This window comes from Scyliorhinus torazame, chromosome 4 (assembly GCF_047496885.1).
Source record: "Scyliorhinus torazame isolate Kashiwa2021f chromosome 4, sScyTor2.1, whole genome shotgun sequence".
NCBI lineage: Eukaryota > Metazoa > Chordata > Chondrichthyes > Carcharhiniformes > Scyliorhinidae > Scyliorhinus > Scyliorhinus torazame.
Genome location: NC_092710.1, coordinates 312,962,975 through 312,982,148, shown reverse-complemented (window position 1 = coordinate 312,982,148; position 19,174 = coordinate 312,962,975). Strand labels below are relative to the sequence as shown.

General features: G+C 47.6%; 1 long non-coding RNA gene across 7 annotated transcripts in view; it reads left to right on the top strand.

The window, feature by feature from the left end:
• LOC140411075 (uncharacterized) overlaps window positions 1–19,174 on the top strand; it is a 655,969-nt gene that overhangs the window by 330,805 nt on the left and 305,990 nt on the right. For all 7 annotated transcript variants that reach the window (XR_011940809.1, XR_011940807.1, XR_011940806.1 and 4 more), the window contains exon 4: window positions 2,154–2,279. This is a non-coding gene — a long non-coding RNA (uncharacterized lncRNA). The remainder of the gene's footprint in view (window positions 1–2,153; window positions 2,280–19,174) is intronic.

Here is a 19,174-nt window from a genome sequence, read left to right as displayed (position 1 = left end):
CAGCAAATCTCAAATTTCCAACTGAATAACGGACAGATAAGATCGTGCTGTAATGTTCATATTGTGATACCATGTGGAAAACCTTTGTGCTATTACAGTTTATTGTCAAAGAAAATTACTCACCAGAAACTGATTTTCAAAGATTGGATCTAGTTAGGATATTCTTGCACTATTTCTACACAATGTAGAGAATAAATCTGAATTGGACTCAAGCTGATTACTTCAAGACATTACTGGGAGTTTTACTTCTCACTGTAGATGGGTCATATGGAGTTGAAGCGTTAACTGTGTTTCTCTCTCCACAGATGTCGGCAGACTTGCTGAGGTTGTCAGCGCTTTCAGTTTATATTACTCTTGGGAGTTGGTTAACAAAACCTACATTCCAGGATTTTATCTTTGTGGCAACAAAATGTTAAATTTCCCTATTGGACAACATATAAAATTACAATTCCGTCTCATTTTATTGTGGGAAACTCATGGTCATGGCCAGGTTATAGAGTTCTAGTTCCAGCAACCAGGCCAACCACATTACGGTCCTCCAGTCTTTAAGGTCAGCAGCTATCCTTTAAAAACCTATGTGTGAGGCGAAGGAAGGTGACCAGTTCCATAAAATTATCCCAACTTGGGGAAGTGAGCTTGCTACCCTTTTAGCTCTGAGGTGGATTTTCTTCATCAAGTGCGTCTTTCATGGCTTTCAACTTTGGACTCTTTGTTCAGATTAGCAAATTGTTCTTGTGCTTTTTTTTGGCGGGGGGGGGGGGTGCTCAGAGTTCAGGTTAGCATGTGGCACTAAGGGGAGGTGAGATAGCCTAGAGGCCCTGTGTAATCCTCATGGAACCCAGGTTCAAAACCCATCACAGCAGATGGTGAAATTTTTAACTTGAAACCTTAAAATGCTAATGATGACCATGAAACCATTAGTCAATGCCCTTTTTCAGGCAAGGAAACCTGCCTACCTTACCTGGTCTGGGGTACAGCTGACTCCAGACCCACAGCAATCCAGTTGACTCTTTCATTTTTTAAAAACTTGTTCATGGGAAGTGGGCGCCGCAGGCTGGGCCAGCATTTATTGCCCATTCCTAATTGCCCCTTGAGGGGGCAGGTAAGAGTCAACCACGTAGCTGTGGGTCTGGAGTCACAAGAATGGCAGATTTTTATTGAATTCAAATTTTGGCATCTGCAATGGCAGGATTAGAACCTGGATCCCCAGGGCCTCTGGTTTACTAGCCCAGTGACAATACCACTATGCCACCACCTTCCCATAAATACCCTCAGTTCGGAGGGGGGGGGGGGGGGGGGTAAGTGTCTGCCCAGCCAGTGATACCCACATCCCATGAATGACTTTTTAAAAACTCAAACTTAGCTTCAAACGTGACTGATCGATTGGATCGAAGTTTGGTATCTGGATCGGGTTTTCGGGAGTCTTTTATGAAATGGAGCTAAACTGTCCCAAATCAGTTCCAATATTCCGTGAGCTAGCAGCACAAAACTGCTGTTGACTGGCAATCCCGTCTAGAAACACCACAACTTTGACTCGTTTGAAAAATGGATTGTAGTATGACAAGCTTTCCTTGCCAGTGGTTTTGTGAACCCCCCCCCCCCTCACTTGCTGCCTTCCTCTCCCATTCCTATTGTTCTGTTTCCTCTTTCTTCTTTACCTTTCAGCGTTCCCTTGTCATTTGTAAACAGTGCTCTTGCAACATTTCCGAGCTGGATTCAGTTCCAGGGGTATAAATGTCACCGGTGTGGAAGAGGTGGTCACTGTGCCACATTACACGTTGGGTATTACAGCAGGATTCTCACACTCTAAAAATAGTTTACCCTGGTATCCATTTTTACATGGGGTTTTTCTATCTATATATATTGTGGCTGGCATGGTGGCACAGTAGTTAGCACTGTAGTTTGCGCATTCTTCTCCCCGTGTCTGCGTGGGTTTCCTCCGGATGCGCCGGTTTCCTCCCACACTCCAAAGAAATGCCAGGTTTGGTGGGGATAGGGCAGGGGATAGTGCCTATGTAGAGTGCTCTTTCGGAGAGTGGGTGCGGACTTGAATGGCCACCTTCTGCACCATAAGAAGTCTGTGATAATCCTGATGCAGTTTTAACCGATAAAGTTATCTTGATTTTGGTTTTCTGTGCATTGAATTATTTCAGAAGCATAAGGCTGGAGGTGGCTTAATCTTCTCAAGAGGAAGGATACCCAAGAATGCTCAGCTGCATAATGTCTCAGCTCCTGAAGTCAAGGAAATTCATTATGAGCTGCACCCTCAAGATGACTCGGTAAGCACCTGCATTTATTCGGAATGATTGACTCCTTCTTGTTCCAGGAGGTGGATGCTAAGCTGAGCACAGCAATTGCTTGCAGCATTGGAGGATAGCCAAAGCTTTGAGAAGCAGTGTGACTCAAATTGACTTTGGCAGTTGAAAGTTCTTTAGTCAGTGTTGATCTTTGCATCTCCTGCATTTTGAAACTGTGAATGTTTTAGCCCCACATTTCTAATGAAACGTCACAACTCGTGTACAGTTGAGTTGCTTTGGCAGACATGATGAACTTGTAAACGGTGTTGTCCTTTTTTTTAAAGTAGCTGCAATAGGTATTCTGGAAATGAAGGTTGTACTTTTAGCAATTGCCTGTTGCTTTCCCTTATTTCATTCATTTTTAAGCATAGACTTCCAGGCGCGATGTGATGCGCAAGGGTAAAGGCTGTCATAAAGTATCCACAGTTCGAGCAACGTCTGCTCAAACATTAAAATCATTCAGAAGGGATAATTGTTCATTAAGTGATAGGGAAATTGTAAGTTCCAGATCACTGCAAAGAGACACTCTTTTCAGCTACAGCAGAGTAATAATACCGAGTAAAGCTGGATTCAAACCAGCTGAGGTCTAAATTTTTTTGATAAGAAAAGAAAGATAAGTATGATTCTTTATGTAGCAGTGATCCCAGTAATGGGGCTCATGAGATAAAACTCCAGCCATGATGGTATCCAGGAATCTCCTGTTGGAAGTGCAGATAATGAAGTAGAAGTCAAACGAAGGATCATATTAAGTTGCATGGCTGATGTGGTAGAATAAATAGGCTTCTGACACTCATTGTTGAGGCTCCCTAATAAATGATGATCAGCTAGGGCAGGATGGGTGCCTAGCACCCATCAAATCAAACTGCAGCAAAGATCATCAGGAGAAGGAAACAAGGAATAATTTAGCACGCCATATGTTCAAATTGGAAGCAAACATTTAGTTCTTCATCAGTCAATTGTTTAACCTCATGTGTGTTAAGGCATTTAAATAGACAGTCTTTTACAGCTGTTCAAAAAAAGCCGATGATCACTTGTATGGTTTTCAGTAATGTGCTATTTTAGAGCCGTCTGAAATTTCAAAGGCTGTGTACCTGGAGATAGAACCCAGCAACAGTCTATTATGTCATCTGTACTATAAATGTTTATCATCTATTCGATTTAAAATATGAATGAGAGTTCGCCAAAAAAAAAACTCACTTCGCTAGGTGGCGATACAATTCACTGATAGTCATTTGGTCGTCTTATGGAACCTGAGTATTGCTGAAAAAAAGACATTTTGTCAGAGCCTTTTGCCTTACACTCATGAAGACAATCACAAGAATACCAATGTAAGTGGAAACAACAGCTTTACATTGTATGAAAAGTGAGTGCTGGTTGATTGGCAGGTGGACTCTGATTGGTGGAGATGTTGCCATGGAAAATGCACCAGTTGATGTTGACTGACAATTAACTACCAAGCATTGTTTGAAATTTAAACTAGGCAGCTTGACTCTGATTGGTTAAGGCATTGCCCGGTGGAATGAACCTGCAAATGGTTAACATTTGTTTAGTTGAAACAGGCGCAATGTGTGTTCATTTTCTTTCTAGATGCAAAGAACAGGGCCCTGTTCCAATTGCACCACACTGCAAGCCCAACTGACAATCTTCAATTGGCTCTCTGTGTAAATACTGAGGATTATTTGACAAATGTTGTCCAATCGCAGAATCACATCTCATGTTGACAGCCTACCTTGAAGGAAGGCAGAACTAGGCCACAGGCCTTCTCACATATTCTTGACTGTTTTGTTTTATTTTACAGTGTACAATACCTTGGTATCGAATGCTCATATGGCTGACTGTAGTCTTTGTAAATGTATTGAACGTTGCCTTGAGCTTGAACTTACCAAGATTGTATCAAATCACCGCCACAATTCAGCCACTTCCATGGGTTGTTGAGCATGATGTGCGCACGATTTTACAAACATGCCACAAACGTGGAGCTAATTGTCAACTGAATGAGGAATACCTGAGCTATTCCAGATAAGAGTGTGCTGCTGCTGTTTAGATAGACACTGCATATTGGTTAAAAACATCTGGAGCAAATTTGCATTTAAAGCTGTGCCGTCGACAGGTTTAGAGAATTGTCACATAGGCTCTCTGTGACTCAAAATGAGAGCGAGAGTTCATCATCATGTTTGCAATGTGTGGCATTGGCGGATTACAGACAAGAGAAGTTCTGTAATCCATCTTGCCGGCCAAGAGATGGAAGGGCACATTCTTTACATAGTGGATCAAAGGTAGGTCACAATTCTGTTTGCAAACATTGTACCTAATTAGGCTGCCCTTATAGCGTATGATGGCAACATATGTTGATTTTGACGACGCGCTTTTGATGTGGATTGTCTTTCTGATACGGTAATCACATGTGTGAGTTATTTGAAAGTCAGAGGCAGATTTGTTAAAATGTACATGCATTTTCTTTTGTAAACTTTGAACCAAATCTTCTGGGCAATTTTTCAATCAGAGCCTTAACCTGTTCAGAAAATAAGGACTTGTATTTAATGCAGTTCTCCTATGTGTGCATCAAGTAATGGTGGCAAGACAGACCTCGCTTGGTGGCAGATGTTCTGCGGCCGCTGAGGTTTTACTTTTGAAATTGAAACAAACTTTTTAAAAATGTTTTTTCTCTCAAATCGGAGATTTGGTCGACAGCTATGAGTAATAACCAAATTTGCCGAAATATCGATGACTAAAATTTGAATTTGGTCTTTAAATGGATAATTCCAGTAATATTACTGTAGCCTTTACTGAAAACTACTGGCTATCATTCAATAGTTATTTGTTTGTGTGCGCATAGTGTAGGATTTTCAAGAGAAAAGCATAAGGATCATTTCATTGCAAAAGGTGTTTTGGGGTTAACCTTTTGTCGCCTGTTGCATCGGGTTTTTAAAAAGTAGCTAGTTGTACTGAAATAAAAAATGGGAAGAAAAATAAATCACTTGCATTTCTGGGGCACCTTTCATGACCGCGGGGCAGCCCAAAGTATTTTGCAGCCAGCGAAGTGCATCAAAGTGTAGCCACTGTTGTAATGTAGAAAATGCGGCAGCCAATTTGCACACAGCAAACTCCCACAGATGGCAATCAGATAAAGACCGGATCATCTGTTCTGCTGAGGTTAATTGAGGGGCTGATAATTGACCATCAGGAGTTCCTGTTTTTCTTTTAAGTATTGCCATTGGATCTTTCACCTGAGAGGGCAGGTGAAGTAAGGTCACACCCAAATGCTGGCACAATGCAGCAGTCCTTCAATAGTGCACGACCAGTCTCAGTCTAGATCTTTTGGACTCAAGTCTCTGGAATAGGATTTCAACTTGCAGCCGCCTGACTCAGACCCAAGTGTACAAACATGGCTGACACTTGAATAAGTGTCTCTTAAATTTATATAGTGTTTCCATGTAGAGTCACAGGGAAGCAACAGACACCAAGCAGAAATTAGGGAAGATGTTGCGAGAGTGGTGATGGTGCGGCTACAAGGACATTTTAAGGATGAATTTGGAGTTAAGGTGGCAGCAATGGCAGTGGCGTAGTGGTATTGTCATTGGACTAGTCATCCAGAGTCACGTTCTGGGGACCCGGGTTCGAATTCTGCCATGGATTTGGATTTAATCAAATCTGGAATTAAAAGTCTACAGGTGACCATGAAACCATTGTCGATTGTCGGAAAACCCACCTGGGTCACTAATGTCCTTCAGGGCAGGAGATCTGTCATCCTTACCTGGTCTGGCCTACATGTGACTCCAGATCCACAGTGACGTGGTTGACTCTTAAATGCCCTCAGGGATGGGCAATGAATGCTGGCCCAGCCAGCGATGCCCACATCCATGAACAAATGAAAAAACCCAAAAAGCTGGCAAGGTGTATGAAACAAATTCTACCGTGCGTGTGCTGAAGACTCGAGCAACAGTGGAGGAGCCGAGGGAGGAGGAGGAGTCGATGAGTTCCCAGTAGCAGGAAGGACTTCAAAGGTCAAGCCACCAGGTATTGTCAATGATGGTCCTAGATGCTGATTACCATTGCTTGCCTGCATGTGCTAAACAGGAAATTAGCTCCCAGCTGCCTTTTAGACACAATTTTTACTTTGAATCGCTGGCAATTTTGTTTTGTCACTTTCTTCACAGTGCGATGATTGACCTTTAGGCCACCAATTCTATAGCTGGATATTAAGTATTCCAGCAACAAGGAGGCTTACTTTGGGAGGAGGGAGGATACATGGCGGTACAAAATGTATTTATAAATTTGCTTCTGTTGAACTGCATTACAGATATAGTTAATGTCGTCTTGAAAATATCAAATTGAGCCTCCTTCATGTTGTAGTGGGCAATTAACCCCTTCTAACTCGTCCACAAAGGAAGAAACCTACAAGTTTCGCCATTACAGCATTACAACTTGTTCAATACAAATGTAAGGTATAAAAGTAGGCCATTGGGCCCTTTCAGATTGCTCCGCTATTCAGTATGATCATGGCTTATCTTCTGTCCCAATCCTAATTCCCTGCCTCCTCCCCCACCCCTTGATTCCTAGCAAAACTAAATTAACTATATTCAACAATGGAGCATCCACAACCTTCTGGCTGAGAGAATTCCAATGATTCAAGCCCTTTGAACAAAGAGAGTTCTCCTCATCTCAGTGCTAAATGGTCGACCTCTCTGTGTCTACCCTGTCAAGCTCCTTCAGAATCTTCTATTTTTCAATGCAATCACCTGTCTTTCTTCCAAACTTCAGAAAGTCTAGGCCCAATTTACTCAGCTTCTCATCATAGGACAACCCTCTCAACTGAAGAATCAATCCAGTAAAATTTGCTGTACTGCCTCCTTCCTCAAATATGGAGACTAAAACCGCACATAGGGGGTGATTCTCCGATATGGAGGCCAAGTGTTTGCATCGTCGTGAACGCCGTCGCATTTCATGACGGCGCGAACAGGGCCCGGGCACGCTACAGGGGGCCTGCACGGCGCAGGAGCGGTTCACGCATGCGCAGTTGGGGCAGCCCAATCCTGCGCATGCGCAGTTGGGCTGCGCCATCCTGCGCATGCGCGGGGAACGTCTTACGCACGCCGGCCCCTCACCAACATGGGGCCATTCTGGGGCCGCATGCGGAAGGAGGTAGGCCCGGGGGGGGAGAGAAACCGGCCCACCGATTGGTGGGCCCCGATCGCGGGCTGTACCCCATCGGAGGCCACCCCGGTGAAGGAGCCCCCCTCCCTCCCCCACAGGCCGCCCCCCCCCCCCCCCCCAGCGTTCCCGCAGAGTTCCCGCCGGCAGCGACCAGGGGTGGACGGCACCGGCGGGAACCTGTCGTATCGTAGCGGCCGGCCGGAGAATTGCCGCTCGCCGGTTCTCCGAGCGGCCCAGTGCGAATCGCACGCCGCTGGTTTCCGGGGGGTAGGAGGGTCGGGGCGGCGTGGCACGATTTGCGCGGCGCCCCGGTGATTCTCCCACCCGGCGTGGAGGGGGGGGAGATTAGCGCCCTATAGTATTACTGTTGTGATCCCAACAATGCCCTGTACAACTGTAACAAGACTTCCTTATTCCTGCACCCCAATTCCCATGCAGTAAAGGTCAACCTGCCATGGGCCTTCCTTATTGCTTGCTCTACTTGCATGCCAACTTTCTGCATTCCTTACACAAGTCTCTTTGAACATCAACATTTCAAAGTTTCATACCTTTTAAAGACTATTTCGCTTTTCCATTCTTGCTGCCAAAGTGAATGACTTCAAATTGCCTACATTGCACCCCATCAACCATCTTGTTGCCCACTCACCTTAACCTGTCTATATCTCCTTGTAACCTCACAGTTCACATTATTAGCTTTGTATCATCAGCTAACTTGGATAACGGAGGCTGGATTCTCCCAAAATGGGACTATGTTTACGCTGGCGTTTCACTCCGAAGATTCCTGAGGAAAGTTTGAGCCGATTCAATGCCCTGCAGGGGGCTCGCAGGAACCCAGAGTAGTTCACGCAGCTTTAGTTGCGGATACCGGTCCCCGCACTTCGAGTGTGCGCATGCGCATGGCAGTGGCCTCCAGCGGCCGCGCCGATCGCCATCGTGGACTCGGATTTCGGAGGCAGATGTAGGCCCCCCAATCGGCCGTGCGCCCTTGCATCCGACCCGCCCGATCTGTCCCTGGCTGCCGATAAGGTCTCCCCCTCCTCCCCACCTGGTGCCCGATCCCCCCCCCAACTCCCCCAGCCGCCACGCGAGAGTCCCGACCCGCCATAGCATGTTAGTTCCACGCCATCGGGAACTCGGCCGGTTGGGAGCGGAGGATCAATGGGCAGGCCTCTGGCAATGGCCCCCCCCCAGCCGTGCGGAATAATTCCCGAAAACGCCGATTCTCGGGTCCCGGAGAATCGGTGGACTGGCGCTGGGCCCGATTTCGACGCGAAAGTTGATTCTCCGCGCCCCGCCAAACACAAACATGGACCAGTTGTAATGGCACCCAGGCTGTTGGAGACTCCTGGGTTTTCGGCGACGGCAGGGTGGTGGGGTGGCAAGGTGGCGGCAGGCACTCCCTCTGGCAGTCTGGCCCCTTGGCACTGCCAGCGTGGCACCCTTACAACTCTGGAATTGCTTCCTTTTCTCTGCCTTCAATCTCTTCTTAAAACCCAACGTATTGACCAAACTTTTGGTCACCTGAACTAATATCACTTACAACACCGAAGGGTGGTACATTGGCAGGCGCTGCGACAACGGATGAACGTACATTGTGTGACAATCGCCAGGTAGGAATGTTCCCTTCCAGTCGGGGAACACTTCAGCAGTCAAGGGCATTCAACCTCTGATCTTCGGATAAGCGTTCTCCATTCACAGTAACTTCGTTTGAAGCCTACTTGTGACAAGTGATTTTCATTTCATTTTCATTTTCAAGGCGGCCCTCAGGACACGCGACAATGCAGAATCGCTGAGCAGAAACCTGTCGCCAAGTTCCGCACACAGGAGTACGGCCGCAACCGTGACCTTGGATTCATGTTGCATTCCATTCACCCCCCCACCATTGCGAAATCCTACCAACTGCCTGGCTTGAAACAATTCACACCTCTTTAATTTGTGATTATCCCTCACTCCAGCCGCACCGTCTGGACCTGTAAAGACTTAATTACCTGCAAAGACTCACATTCAAAGTATCGTCTTGCATCATTGACTTTGTCTCTATATGTGTTTCTGGAACCCACGTCTCCATTCATCTGAGGAAGGAGCTGCGCTCCGAAAGCTGGTGATTTGAAACAAACCTGTTGGACTTTAACCTGCTGTTGTAAGACTTCTTACTGTGCTCACCCCAGTCCAACGCCGGCATCTCCACACAATATCTCTTTATTCGTGACTGGATGATGATCGACTGTGACATTCTGAAAAATATGTAATTTGGATATTTGGTGAGGCTTAATTGGGTGAGTTGCTTGCTATCGCACACAATGTTGGGTACCACTGGAGAACAACCAGGAGTGAGGCACAAGAGAGTTCCTGCGGTGCTGTGGTGGAACTATATGTCAGTGTGAGTTCTCAAAGGTAAACTGCTGTTGCACTTCCCGAGGTGGTAATTTATTTTCAATTTATTTATTCCGTGGATCTGGGTGTCGCTGGCAAGGCCAGCATTTATTGCCATCCCTTCTTAAGGGCAATAAATGCTGGCCATGCCAATGGCACCCACGTTCCGTGAAAAAAATAAGTAAATAGAGAAGTTAGCACCACTGGAACAACACAACAAGTTTGATATTGATGTTAGTAAAACACACAGAAAGAAATCCCAAGATGGTGGTAACATTAGGGGCTGGTTTAGCACACTGGGCTAAATCGCTGGCTTTTAAAGCAGACCAAGGCAGGCCAGCAGCACGGTTCAATTCCTGTACCAGCCTCCCTGAACAGGCGGCGGAATGTGGCGACTAGGGGCTTTTCACAGTAACTTCATTTGAAGCCTATTTTCATTCATTTCATTTTCACATGTTATATGTACAGCAGAGAAATGAGGAGGGAAATGGAACAGCCGATGATGGTAAAGGTCTGGTGAAAGAGAAGGGCTAAAGAGTTTTGATCACAAGGTGAGAAGTGGCAAGGCGGAGGGATTTGGAGAGGAATTCTCAAAGGGGAGTATCTCGATGGCAGGATGCATTAAAAAAAATGTTGTTTGTGTTTTTTTAATAAATTTAGAGTACCCAATTTTTTTTTTTCCAATTACGGGGCAATTTAGCATGGTCAATCACCCTACCCTGCACATCTTTGGGTTGTGGGGGTGAGACCCACGCAGACATGGGAAGAATGTGCAAACTCCACACGGACAGTGACCCGGGGCCGGGATTCAAACCCGGGTCCTCAGTGCTGTAAGCAGCAGTGCTAACCACTGCACCACCCGCCGCCCCTTGGATGCACGAATATTGATGCAGGAAAAAGAGGGAGCTGGAAACAAAGGTTAACACGGGTTCAGAGGAGGCATTTAGCTGGAGGAAGCCAGTTCACTGGGGCATTGAGGCTCCACGGAGTTTGCACAGGATGGGAAAATGTGAGTAAATTAGGCAAAATGCAACCTAATGTAGCCTAAAGTAAGTGCAGGCCCGACTTTTTTTTAGATTTTCTTCAGTGAAACCAAATTATATTGACTCTGGAGACAATTTGAAAAGAAAACGAGGCTTTTTACACCGAGCTATGCAGCTTGAAGATGAATTTGGTGGAAGTTGCAGAATGTTGCTTCACTGGTATGGCCAAGTAAGTTTCAGTTCCAATGAAATGAAAATCGTTTTTTGTCACAAATAGGCTTAAATGAAATTACTGTGAAAAGCCCCTAGTCACCACATTCCGGCACCTGTTCGGGGAGGCTGGTACGGGAATTGAACAATGCTGCTGGCCTGCCTTGGTCTGCTTTCAAAGCCAGCGATTTAGCTGTGTGCTAAACCAGCTAAATGGATGGTGATGTATATAGATAAACAATTAATAAGATATTTGAGAGATTGTGCATCCTATAACAGCTTGTGTGCTAGTGGGAGTGGGCTGGTGGCATTGTCACTAGACTAATAATCCAGAGACCCAGAAGAATGCTCTGGGGACCTGGGTTCAAATCCTGCCATGGAATTCAATAAAATCAAATCTGGAATTAAAAGTCAGATGATGACCATGAAACCATTGCCGATTGTCGTTAAAACTTGGTTCACCAATACCCTTTTGGGGAAGGAAATCTGTCATCCTGACCTGGTCTGGCCTACGTGTGACTCCAGACCCACAGCAATGTGGTTGACTCTTAAATGTCCTAGGCGATGGGCAATAAATGCTGGCTTGGCCAGCGACATGAACAAATTTTTAAAAAGGTATCAGGAAATCTGTATACAGCCCAAATGGACTACTTTATTTGACTGAATATTTATAATTAAAAGGGAAGTGTGGCTATGTTAGATTGGAGAGGGTTATTGTGCTGACTGAAAACAGATGCTGAATGGATGCTATACTATTATATGGCACACCTGTTTGGAAGTTTTGGTTTAGCAGAATTTTGGTACTAATTGCTGACAATCATAATTGGAACTTGCCCGCAGGTGCGAAACAGACATCTGTAAGTTTGGTACTGAAATTCTTTTCGACTCAGTTTTCACAGGGCTATGTATGCGGGCTTCTGACACTCAGTTCCACGAAGCGCATGGAGAGCTCTGTCTGACCAGCAGCAGTACATTGCAAGAGGGGACAGGGATCGATTGAGAGGAGTGCACAAATGCTCTCAGATGCTGCACTGGAGGTCCTGTTGGAACCTGTCCAGAGCAGGAGGGATGGCCTGTAAGCTGCAATGAGGTTCTCGTCCCCCTCCTAGACACGCCCCCAAACTCATGCACATCCCCCCCCCACTCTCCTTAATCAGGTGATGCTTTTCTGCCTGACTCATTTCTCATCCAGACCAAGAGGGGCCCCTAAAAACGTGCCCAAGACCAAGCAGTTCCTTTCTCTTGCTGGCCCCTATAAGGTGGAGTAGCACAGCACTTACTGATTGGTTATGTGAAGCCCCTAGCGAATTTCTAGAGTCAGTGGCTGGGATTTTCCAGCCCCGTCCCCTGCAGAACCAGAAACTCCCACCCATGGCTGGTCCGTCAAACTCTGACCATTCCCACCATGGGCACGATCGGAGAATTCCGGCCAGTGTTGCTTGGTTGTTGATGAAATGCTGACCATGTGTCCCAGAAAGACACCAGGGGCGTCATTCTCCGACTGCCCGCCGGGTCGGAGAATGGCCGTTGGCCGCCGTGAATCCCGCCCCCGCCCCCGCCGAAGTCTCCGGTACCAGAGATTGGGCGGGGGCGGGAATCGGGCTGCGCCGGTTGGCGGGACCCCCCACTGGATTCTCCGGCCCGGATGGGCCGAAGTCCTGCCCAGAAATTGCCTGTCCCGGCAGCGTAAATTAAACCTGGTATTTACCGGCGGGACCAGGCGGCGTGGGCGGGCCCCGGGGACCTGGGGAGGGTGCGGGGCGATCTGACCCCGAGGGGTGTCCCCACGGTGGCCTGGCCCGCGATCGGGGCCCACCGATCCGCGGGCGGGCCTGTGCCGTAGGGGCACTCTTTCCCTTCCGCCTCCGCCACGGCCTCCACCATGGCGGAGGCGGAAGAGACTCTCCCCACTGCGCATGCGCGGGAAACTGACAGCGGCCGCTGACGCTCCCGCGCATGCGCCGGGAAACTGACAGCGGCCGCACCTTTGGGCCGGCGCGATGCCCGTCTGATTGGCGCCGTTTTTGGCGCCAGTCGGCGGACATCGCGCCGTTGGGGGAGAATTTCGCCCCAGATGTGTTTCAGAGATGGTTTGCACAGCTTCAGCAGGACGACCACAAAATGGTGAGTACCATTTGACAAGAACTTGAAATCATCAGACACAACGATGTCATAAAGCTCTTTAGTGGGTATTTTTATTCATTTATGGGATGGGGCAGTCGCTATCTGGACTAGCATTAGTGCCCATCCCTAATTGCCCTTGAGAAGGCGGTGGTGGGTTGCCTCCTTGAACCATTGCAGACTACGTATTGTACAAACACCCACAGTGCTGTAGGGAGGGAATTCCAGGATTTTGAGCCAGTGACATTGAAGTTCCAAGTCATGATGGTGTGTGGCTGGGAAAGGAACCTGAAGGTGTGGTGCTGTTCCCGTGCAGCTGCTGCCTTTGTCCTGGTAGAGTTTACAGCTTTGAAATATGCTGTCTGAGGAGCCTTGATGAGTTGCTGCGGTGCTTCTTGTAGATGATACACGCTGTTGCCACTCTGCATCAGTGGTGGAGGGAGTGGATGTTGAAGGTGGTGAATGGGGTGTCAATAAAACGGGCTGCTGTAGTGTCAAGCTTCTTTTCACAGTAACTTCATACGTGCGACAATAAAAGATTATTATTATTATTACATTAAAACGGCAATGAAGTTACTGTGAAAATCCCCGAGTCACCACATCCCGGCGCCTATTCGGGTACACAGAGGGAGAATTCAGAATTCTCAGCTGGTACGGGAATTGAACCCGCGCTGCTGGCCTTGTTCTGCATCACAAACCAGCTGTCTAGCCCACTGAGCTAAACCAACCCCCCATATAATGAAGTCAGGAGCTGAGTGGCCCCGGCGTAACCCAAACTGAGCGTTAGTGAGCAGGTTATTGATGTGACAGTGTCACTCGATACACGGCACCTTCCATCAATTTATTGATGATCGAGAGTGGACTGACGGTGGTATTTGACTCTGGATTTGGCCTGCTTTTTTGTGGACAGGATGTACCTGGGCAATTGCCAGGTAGATGCCTGTATTGTAGCACTGCGGGAGCTGTTTGGATAGGGGTACGGCTAGTTATGGAGCAACGATCTTCAGTACTATTTTAAGCCAAAATAATTGTTTAGCGAGGTTGTTGTTTCTAGTGCTGGCTGCAACTCTTTTACCACAATGGCATCTTGCAATAAATGCAATTCAGCTTGAAACCCCACCTGGCCAACTCTCTCCCTCTTTTATCTCCCAAAGTATTCAATAAAAATCAACCTCATAAGAAGTCAACTCTTGGAAAATGGCAATCTCAAAGCCACACTATTATTAACAGGTCCACTGCAGTCTCACGGCGCCGAGGTCCCAGGTTCGATCCCGGCTCTCGGTCACTGTCCGTGTGGAGTTTTCACATTCTCCCCGTGTTTGCGTGGGTTTCGCCCCCACAACCCAAAGATGTGCAAAGTAGGTGGATTGGCCATGCTAAATTGCCCCTTAATTGGAAAAAATTAATTGGGTTCTCTAAATTTATTTTAAAAAAGAAAAAAGATATATATTAGCAGGTCATTTGTTACAGGTAAAAATGGGCAATTTAACCTAGTGTTTCCAATGTGCTGGAGGAGACCAAACACAAAGAAAACTGCAGCTAGTGATCACTAATTTCATGGTTCAAACAGGTCAAGTATAATTTTTGACAACAAATTAAGTAATAGTTTGAAAAAGAGGAATGTTATTGGATATGGAGAGAGGAGGAGAGAGAAGGTAGACTAGTTAGATTGTGAAGTAGAACGCTAACACAAACTTCATGGACTGAATGGCTTCATTCTGTCCTGTAACATTCTGCAATATCATTCTGGGATTATATAGAAAGGGACAGAGAAGGACGTGAGCATCATGCTTTTCAGTCCCTCAATGTATTGATTTCCTGCCAATATACGGGTGTGGGGGGGGGGGGGGGTGGGGGGAGCACAGTAGTTAGCACAGTTGCTTCACAGCTCCAGGGTCTGTGTGAAGTTTGCAATTTCTCCCCATGTCTGCGTGGGTTTCCTCTGGGTGCTCCGGTTTCCTCTCACAGTCCAAACCGATGCAAACTCCACACAGACAGTGACCCAAGCTGGGAATTGAACCTACGTCCCTGGCGCTGTGAGCAGCATTCACTGCACCACCGATTAGCGCAACGCCCCAACTTTTTCCAATGGGCGTGATCTTCGCAAGAGGTAACAAAGTTTCCAAGCGAGCCAAGTGTGTCCTGGCACTCGCTCTGCCAAGAAACACATGGCTATCCAACGCGACTCGCATTGAATAAGGGGCTTGAACAGAGAAGGCATGGCTGAAGCCTCACATAGCCCCATTTTTTACAGCGGGGAGCTCCGCTCGCCGGAACTCCTCATTGTAGCGAGAGTTGAAAATGGCGTCCCGATCTCCGAGGGCCCCGAAAGAATCCCCGATCTCCCTCCCAGCCCAGACGCAATATGGGAGGGGTTGTCGTCTCCCCCGCCCCGCCAACACCCATGTCGTGCACGTGCATAAAATGCTAGCTTGGCACCTTGGCAGTGCCTCCCTACCACCCTGACAGTGCCCATGCCAGCTGGCACTACCACCTGGACACCCCCCCCCCCCCCCCGAACAAATCGAGCCCACTAAGTTTGTCCACTCGTTTTGTGAAGACGGGCGCAAAATAATATTTTGGAAAAGAAGGAAATGTATTTCCTTCATTATCCATTGAGTTATAGATTTGGATGTCTGCTCTTTCCTCCTGGTGGTAATTACTTTATTTGTACCCAAAGTTTCACCACCTTGAAGGCTGGCCATTGCTCATTTACTGTTTTTCTGGTCGGTCTTTATTACCAATCTACCTGTACTTGATCCTTCTCAAATACTCTCTTCCAGCTGGGCATTTTCACTCATGATTTTTTAAAAATTCTTCCTAATTATATTATGACAATTCTTCCTGTTCCCCCACTGCAAAAAACTCCTCTTCCTTCCCCAGAGCTAGATCCTGCACTGCTTCCTTCCTCACTAGGGCTTAGTAATAAAGGAGACCTCCTACACATGGTTTAAGAGTTCTTTACCCTCTTTGACCTTGCTTCTGTTTCACGCCCAGTCTGAATCAGGGTAATTGATGCCCCTCACATGTACCGATTAATTAATTTTGCATTTCTCTGAGTTGCTCCTCTATCGGTTTCCCATTATTTGGGGTCTGTGGTACACACCCAGCAATGTAACGGCTCTTGTTAACGGCTCTTGTTATGTTTCTTAACTTCGTTGGCCCTCTTTTTCCAGTGTGTAAAGTGGTGCGTCAAGCTGGAAATGTCCTCAAGCTGCAAATACAGAAACATTTTGGCAGTCGGAAATGAAGGAGAAAGTGTTCGATATTTGAACAACATGATAGTCACCATATTATCTGTTTTAGTGACACTGGTTGAGAGATAAGTAGCGGTCAAGACATTGCAGAGAACTCCCCTGTTGTCCTTCAAAGTAGTGCCTTGTGGTCTTTTCTGAGAGGGTCCAGCTGAGAGGGGGCAGATGAGGCCTTTGTTTGATGTCCAATCCAAAGGACAGCAGCTTTGACAGTACGGTATTCCTTCAGTACGGCACTGGCATGTCAGCCTAGATTCTTGCACTCAAATCTTTGAGGAGGATTCAAACCCCCTCCCTTATGGCTCAGAGAGATTATTACCACTCAACCACAGTTGACACCCATTATATAATCCATCATTGCAAAGCCCACAAAGGAAATCGTGTAGGTCCAAGACTTTTGATTTCCTAAACCACATGTTTCAATTAAACGAAGCTGACCTCTTAAGTGATAATTTTGTAGAGTTATTTCTGTGCCATTTTTTCCATTCAGCAGACAGTTGCTGGAATGATGGGGGGGGGGCGGGGGAGGGATATTTCCTGACCCTTCCCACATGTGAGATCTTCTGGTCACGCCAAAGGTGCCCCCTCCCATGGCAGAATACCAGGCGGCGGGGCACGTGAGCAGTGGATGTCATCAGGACCAGGAGAGCCTGCTGGCAGCCAACGGAGTCACCGCCAGTTGCGGAAAAGGAAAGTCCCAGCTGATGGCAAAGTGTGAAAAATGCCTTTCCTGGATGAGTAGGGCTCCAGCAACACTCAGGAAGCTTGAAACCATCCAGAACAAAACCGAGGCTTGACAGGCACCAATTTAAACATTCATCCTGTCCTCCACCAATGCGCAGGTGTAGCCGCGTGTACCATTCACTTTTAAAAAAATATATTTTATTAAAGTTTTCAAACACAATTTTTTCCCTTACGAATCAACAAAAATGGTAACATGATAACTGCTATATAACATTGTTTAACTAACATAGTAAACTAACCAAATAACACGAAGTAATGCTCCCCCCACCCCCTCTCCCCCTCTAAAAACACAAACAATTTACCCCCCCCCGCCCCCTGGGTTGCTGCTGCTGGCCATCTCTCTTCCCCCTAACGTTCCACTAGGTAGTCGAGGAACGGTTGCCACCGTCTGGTGAACCCTTGAGCCGATCCTCTCAGGGCAAACTTCATCCGCTCTAGTTTTATGAACCCCGCCATATCGTTTATCCAGGCCTCCAGTCCGGGGGGTTTCGCTTCCTTCCACATGAGTAAAATCCTACGCCGGGCTACTAGGGACGCAAAGGCCACGACATCGGCCTCTTTCGCCTCCTGCACTCCCGGCTCATCCGCTACTCCAAATATAGCTAACCCCCAGTCTGGCTTGACCCGGACCTTCACCACCTTCGAGATCACTCCCGCCACTCCCCTCCAGTGCCGGACATGACCAAAACATATGTGTGTGGTTCGCCGGGCTTCCCCCATACCTCCCACACTTGTCCTCCACTCCGAAGAACCTGCTCAACCTTGCTCCCGTTATGTGTGCTCTATGCAGCACCTTAAATTGGATCAGGCTAAGCCTGGCACACGAGGAAGAGGAATTTACCCTGCTTAGGGCATCAGCCCACAAACCCTCCTCAATCTCCTCCCCGAGCTCTTCTTCCCATTTTCCCTTCAGTTCGTCCACCAGCTCCTCCCCGTCTTCTCTCATCTCCCGGTATATCTCTGACACTTTGCCCTCCCCGACCCACACCCCCGAAACCACCCTGTCCTGGATCCCTTGTGTCGGGAGCAGCGGAAATTCCCTCACCAGTTGTCTCGTGAACGCTCTCACCTGCATATATCTAAAGAAATTTCCCAGGGGCAGCTCATACTTTTCCTCAAGCGCTCCCAAGCTCGCAAACGTCCCATCTATAAATAAGTCTCCCACTCTCCTGATGCCTGCCCGGTGCCAGCTCTGGAATCCTCCGTCCAGCCTCCCTGGGGCAAACCTATGGTTGTTCCTGATCGGGGACCACACCGAGGCTCCCAGCACACCCCTCTGTCGCCTCCATTGCCCCCAGATACTTAATGTTGCCGCCACCACTGGGTTCGTGGTAAATTTCTTTGGGGAGAGCGGTAGTGGCGCCGTCAACAGCGCTTTTAAGCTTGTTCCTTTGCAGGACGCCATCTCCAGCCTTTTCCACGCTGCCCCCTCTCCTTCCATCATCCACCTACGAATCATCGCCATGTTGGCGGCCCAGTAGTAATCGCCCAAATTCGGCAACGCCAGTCCCCCTCTGACTCTGCTACATTGTAGGAACCCCCTCCTTACCCTCGGGGCCTTCCCTGCGCACACGAAGCTCGTGATGTTTCTATCTATTTTTTTGAAAAAGGCCTTAGTGATCAGTATAGGGAGACATTGGAACACAAATAGGAACCTCGGGAGGACCATCATCTTAATTGCCTGCACTCTGCCTGCCAGTGACAGCGGCTGCATGTCCCACCTCTTGAAGTCCTCTTCCATTTGTTCCACCAGTCGTGTCAGATTAAGTCTGTGTAAGGTTCCCCAGCTCCTGGCTATCTGAATCCCCAGGTATCGGAAGTTTCTTTCCACTCTCCTTAGCGGTATGCCATCTATCCCTCTACTCTGGTCCCCCGGGTGTATCACAAAAAGCTCACTCTTTCCCATGTTAAGCCTATATCCTGAGAAATCTCCAAACTCCCTCAATATCTGCATGACCTCTGTCATCCCCCCCATTGGGTCCGTCACATACAGCAGTACGTCATCTGCGTAGAGTGACACTTGGTGTTCCTCTCCCCC